The following is a 6030-nucleotide window of genomic DNA, read 5'->3' as shown; positions in this document are numbered from 1 at the left end:
TCGAAAAACCAAAAAAAAAAAAAAAAAAAAAAGAAATCCTGTCTAAGTTTAAACATGATGAACCTTAAGGACACTGAGCAATGGGGCTGAAGAGAAGGCTCCATGGTTAAGAGCCCTGGCTGCTCTTCCAGAGGACCCGGGTTCAATTCCCAGCAACCACATGGCAGCTCACAACTGTCTGTAACTCCAGTTCCAGAGAATCCAACAGCCTCACACAGACATACATGCAGGCAAAACACCAATGCCCATAAAATGTAAAACTTAAAACACTGAGCTAAGCAAAGTAATGAAAGGACAAACACATGATGCTACATCCATGAACTTCCAGAATAGTGAGACTCTGAAGACAAAATGGTGACCAAAGATGAGCAAAGGGAAGGAGAACAGTGCAGTGCCTACAGTTTCTGTCTCCAAAGATGAAAAGTTCCAGAAATCTTTTGTGCAGTTATGTACATGTCAGAACCACACATTTAATCATAACAGTGAAGACGGTGTATACCTCTAAACCCAGCACTCAAGATCAGAGGCAGGAGGATCGGGATCTCAAGGCCAACCATGGCAATATAGTCAGATCAGGGCTATCTTTTTTTTTTTTTAAGTTTTTTTTTTTTTTTTTAGTTTTTCGAGACAGGGTTTCTCTGTGTAGCTTTGTGCCTTTCCTGGATCTCGTACTGTAGCCCAGGCTGGCCTCGAACTCACAGAGATCCGCCTGCCTCTGCCTCCCGAGTGCTGGGATTAAAGGCCTCGCCACCACCACCTGGCTAGATCAGGGCTATCTTGGGCTACATGAGACTGCTGTCAAAAAAAAATCATAGCCAGTATGTGGTGGCATATGCCTGTAGTGGCTAACAAGATATTAGGTCAGGATTTCAAGACCAGAGTTCACAAGATCATCATAGCCCGTCTCAACACGTACTATTAACATTTTTTTTAAACTGGTGAGAGGACTCCATGAAGAAGAACACTTGTGGGACATGCACGAGGTCCATGTTCTAATCCCAGCACCCACATAAAAGTCAAGTCTGGCCAAGCACATGTCTGTAACCCCAATACAGTGGGGACAGAGAGCTCACTGGGGCTAGCTGGCCTCTAGTGTGGATCCAGTTTGAGCAGGAGATTGTGTCTCAGAGAAATAAAGACAGCAGGAGACATGGCATCCCTAATAGAGAAGGACACTCGTCACCTTCCTCCGACCCCCAGCAATATGGGCCCAGCCACGCCCCAATACATTAATGCAGAAGGGCTGGGCTGCAGAGCACTTGCCTAGCGTGTGTGAGGCTCTAGGTTCCACCTCCAGTATTGCAGGCCAGGAGAGACCCAGAGAGAGAGAAGGAAGTGCAAGAACTCCAGAAAAGGAGAGAGAGATGCACACACACACACACACACACACACACACACACACACACACACGAGAGAGTCAGAGTGACCCAAAGAGAGACAGATAGACCCAGAGAGAGACCCAGAGAGAGACTGATATAAACCCAAAGAGAGACAGACAGACCCAGAGAGAGACTGATATAGACCCAGAGAGAGAAGGAAAGTGCAAGAACTCCAGAAAAGGAGAGAGGGATGTATACACACACACACACACACACACACACACACACACACACACACATACACACACGAGAGAGTCAGAGTGACCCAAAGAGAGACAGACAGACCCAGAGAGAGACTGATATAGACCCAAAGAGAGACAGGCAGACAGACGCCAAGAGAGAGACCCAGAGACACAGTAGGCTCCAGGGACCAGGAATGTAGATCTCTACTTCAGTACTTCCAGCACCTCACATGCAGTGGGTGACTTTAGGCTTGACAAGTCGTTCAGCCTATCATAGGCCACAGGGATACCATGGGGGACAGTAGGAAAGACAGGGCAGAAGCAGGGTAACCAATAACCTCAGAGAAAGCTCTAAAGCAGCCAGAACCTAGCCCTGTCACCCCTAAGACACTTCGGAAAGGGAAGGGACACAGACGGGCACATTTCCTGTTGAGTTGCCTCAAGTCAAGGATCAGAGTGTGCTGGGAAGGAACCTAGGGTCTCATGCATGCTAGAGAAAGTGCTCTAACACTGAGCTGGGCCCCAGCTGCTCACCAGCCAGATTCCAAGCCAGCTTCCAGGTACAGCTGCTTTGGTTAACTAGCAACTCCCTCCCAGACAAGAAAGGGAGAAGGGTGAGCAGGCTGACAGGATGGTTCACGGGCAAAGGCACTGGCGGCCAATCCTAACGTCCCAAGTTCCATGGTCGAAGGAGGGGACTGTCTGCAAGGTGTCCCGACCTCCACATGTGCACCACAGCACATATATGACCCCCCGAACACTACAAGACAGAATCAAACAAGCATTTGTCTCATCTCTAGCCTGCTGCCTGGATGTGTGCCATCCTCCACCTCACTATGGGCCCCAGGACTTCTGCCCAGAACCTTCTTTGGGAAGATGTGTACAGCCCCCAAATACTTCCATCAAAATTCTCCCAGACCACATGGAAGCCACCTGTCACCCCCACCACACCATTCTTGGGAGCCATGGCCAGAGATTCTCTTACCATTATCCCACTGAAGTGGGGGTCAGATATTGTGGTTTTGTGAGCCACACAGTCAGAGCTGTACCCACTGAAGTCCGATAATGAAGCACAAGAATGGCTATAGATAGTACTGGACCCAATATGTCCCAATAAAGCTTTTCCTTTTCTTTGCTTCTGGGGTTTTATGAGACATATTCATGGTTTCTCTATGTAGCTCTGACAGTCCTGGAACTCACTCTGTAGACCAGGCTAGCCTTGAACTCAGATCCACATGCATCTGCCTGAGTGCTGGGATTAAAGGAATGTGCCACCACCACTCAGCCCAATAAAACTTCATTAATACAAAAACATGGTGGGCTAGAAGCAGCTACCAGCTGATTTAGCATATAGGCATAGGAGGTGCCTGATACACCAATAAGGCACAACTGTAGTCAGTTGCAAAGTGCTTTTCTCAAATAAATATTTTGTTGTTTTGTTTTGCTTCACAACAGTGTCAGGTTTACAGTCTTGTAGTCCATATTCTTCCTGCTTTGATGTTTGATGTATTAGAAATATCACACAAAGGATTGGATGTGCCTTAGTGATAAGCCTTCACCTATTCTGGATTCTATTGCCAGCACACCAAAGAAAATAGTCCCCTCAGCCGGGTGGTGGCGCATGCCTTTAATCCCAGCACTCGGGAGGCAGAGGCAGGCGGATCTCTGTGAGTTCGAGGCCAGCTCGGGCTACCTAGTGAGTCCCAGGAAAGGCACAAAGCTACACAGAGAAACCCTGTCTCGAAAAACCAAAAAAAAAAAAAAAAAAAAAAAAAAGATATTGGTGAAATTATTATGGCCACTCCACGTAGTTAAAAGGGAGATTTATTTAGTGGGTAACTTACAAAAAAGGGAAAGGTAGGTTGTGGGGTCCGAGGAAGGTGTATCGAAGTCCAGCGGTGTCCTCTGGAGCTCTGCTCGGTCAACCTCCACCATCCAGGGTCCTGGAACAGAGAGAGCACTGGCCCATCCAGATCTCAGGTCTCCAGGAACCTCCCCTGGCCCCGCCTCGTAGGCGTGACAGTTGCCAGAGTCTCAATGGGGGTTGGAACTTCCAGATCCAAGCTGGAATGGCTACCCACTACAAAAAGCAAGTCCCCTCAACACACACACACACACACACACACACACACACACACACACACACACTAGAGGCCAGTGGCATAAGCTCCCAAATAAATGTACTTTTTAAAAAATACTTTTACGCTGGGTGTGGTGGCACACGCTTTTAATCCCAACACTCGGGAGGCAGAGGCAGGAGGATCTCTAAGTTCAAGGCCAGCCTGTACATACAGAGTTCCAGGACAGCCAGGGTTATTAAAAGGAAAATGGTTTAAAACACAGAAAACTAAACACACACACACACACACACACACACACACACACACACACACATACACACACACACACACACACACACACACACACACACACACACACACACACCTTCACCCCATACTTGCCCAAACCAGAAAACTAGAGACAGCCAAGTCCCTTGGAGTATTCTGGGCAGAGCCCCCTCCTCCGGGGAGCCCTTGAGCAAGCCTAGAACTCTATCTGGCATCACAGGTACTGACTCCAGCACCTGCCAGTTTTGTATCAAAGAGCCCTGAGTAAGCTGGCAATCTGCCCTCAGGTGCCCTCCCGTCCCCTAGGCCCCTGGCCTTCCCATTGATGCCAGCCTGGCTCCATCCCCAGGTCTAGGGAGGAAGCTGTGAGAAGTCACGTTCGTCAGAACACCTGGCCCTCTTTACTGCACCTGAATGGCTTCTCAGAGCTCATGGTGACCCCCTCAGCTTCCACGGCAGCCCACAGGCCTGATAGAAAGCTAGCTATAGCCTATAGTCAGAACTCTTACAAATTCAATGATGGGCCTGTGAGGACAGAAAGGGCTAACGACATGCTTCACCCACAATGACGGTAAAAGGAACTCATCTGGTTCGACTGCCCAGGCTCATTAGTCATCACAGAAACATAAAATCTCAATGTCCTCTCTCTCTCTCTCTCTCTCTCTCTCTCTCTCTCTCTCTCTCTCTCTCTCTCTCTCTCTGTCACACACACACACACACACACACACACACACACACACACACACACACCACACACACACACACCCTAGGATGGGTCAAATTTTAAAAAGAAAGAAAAGACATTTTCAACGTTAACATCAGAACACTTCCCTTGCTCTGCCAGAAGTCAAAAACCAGTACAGCGGGGCTAGGGAGCTGCCCGGTGAGTAAGAGCCCTTGCCACAGAAGCCCGACAACGGCATTTGAGCCCTGGAACCCAAGGATAGGTGGAAAGAGAATGGACTCCTGAGATTGTCCTCTGACTTCCACAGGTGTGTGCCACAGCACACACAGCATACACATACAATTAAAAAGTGATGGCCAGCGAGATAGTTCAGCAGGTAAAGGTGCTTGCTGCCAAGTCCAATCCACCCTGGGACCCACGAGGTGGAAGGACAGAATGGATTCCCTTCTGCTAGTATCTTCTGACCGACACACACACCATGACACGTATTCACCTACACACATGCACACTGACAAAAAAAAAGTGTGATCAATTTTTTTTCTTAACTGAAAATTTTAATAAGCCACTTTGGAAGTTGGTTTGGCAACATCTACTAGTGCTCAGTGTTTTCCCACCCTGGGACCTAGCAATTACACACCCTGAGTACCTGCATAGTAACTGGATGATATATGCAAAAATGTTCAAAGCAGTTTCCTTACAACAGCCCCAAACCCAAGCCAATTACTCCATCACACAATGGAATGTGGTATCTCAGGGTGGGGATAGGTTGGTTGTTCCTTCAGCAGTGAAGGGAAACCTGGAACTCACCATTGTAAGATGCTACACAGCCAAGGATGATCTCCAACATCCGATCCTCCTGCCTCCACTTCCCCAGTGCTTCAATGGCAGGTATGCACCACCATGCCCGGTTGATACAGTTCTGGCGAGGGACCCCAGCTTTGCACATGTTGGGCAAGCATCCTACCCACTGAGCTATAGCCCCAGCCTGTAAAGTTTTCACAAAGGGATTAAGCGGCAGGTAATTCACAGTGTATGGGGCCCACAGGTAATGTTACAAATACCAGCTCTGCCTGTGAAGACACCAAAGCCCCAGACAATGAGAGCTGCGGCAAATAAAGCTCTTCCTAAGCACCCAAACCTGCCGTCCGTGCTGTTCCCAGGTGTCATAAGCCATTGTGGGATAGTGGTTGTTTTCCACGACGTAAAAGGGGGACTAATCATAGTTCAGTTTACTGACGCCATGAAAATGAACCGAAAGGGCTAGGGATGTGTCTCAGTGAGCAGAGCACTTGCCTAGCGTGCAGAAAGCACCAGGTTCCATCCCAGCCCCCCACAAACCATGTGTGGTAGCACAAGTGCATGATCTCAGCATTGAAGGGGGTGTGGGGAGACAGGAGAATCAGGAATTGAAAGTTCCTTCAATCCCAGTACTCGGG

Source organism: Peromyscus leucopus, chromosome 7 (assembly GCF_004664715.2).
Source record: "Peromyscus leucopus breed LL Stock chromosome 7, UCI_PerLeu_2.1, whole genome shotgun sequence".
Classification (NCBI taxonomy): Eukaryota; Metazoa; Chordata; class Mammalia; order Rodentia; family Cricetidae; genus Peromyscus; species Peromyscus leucopus.
Note: the sequence above shows the minus strand (reverse complement) of the source record.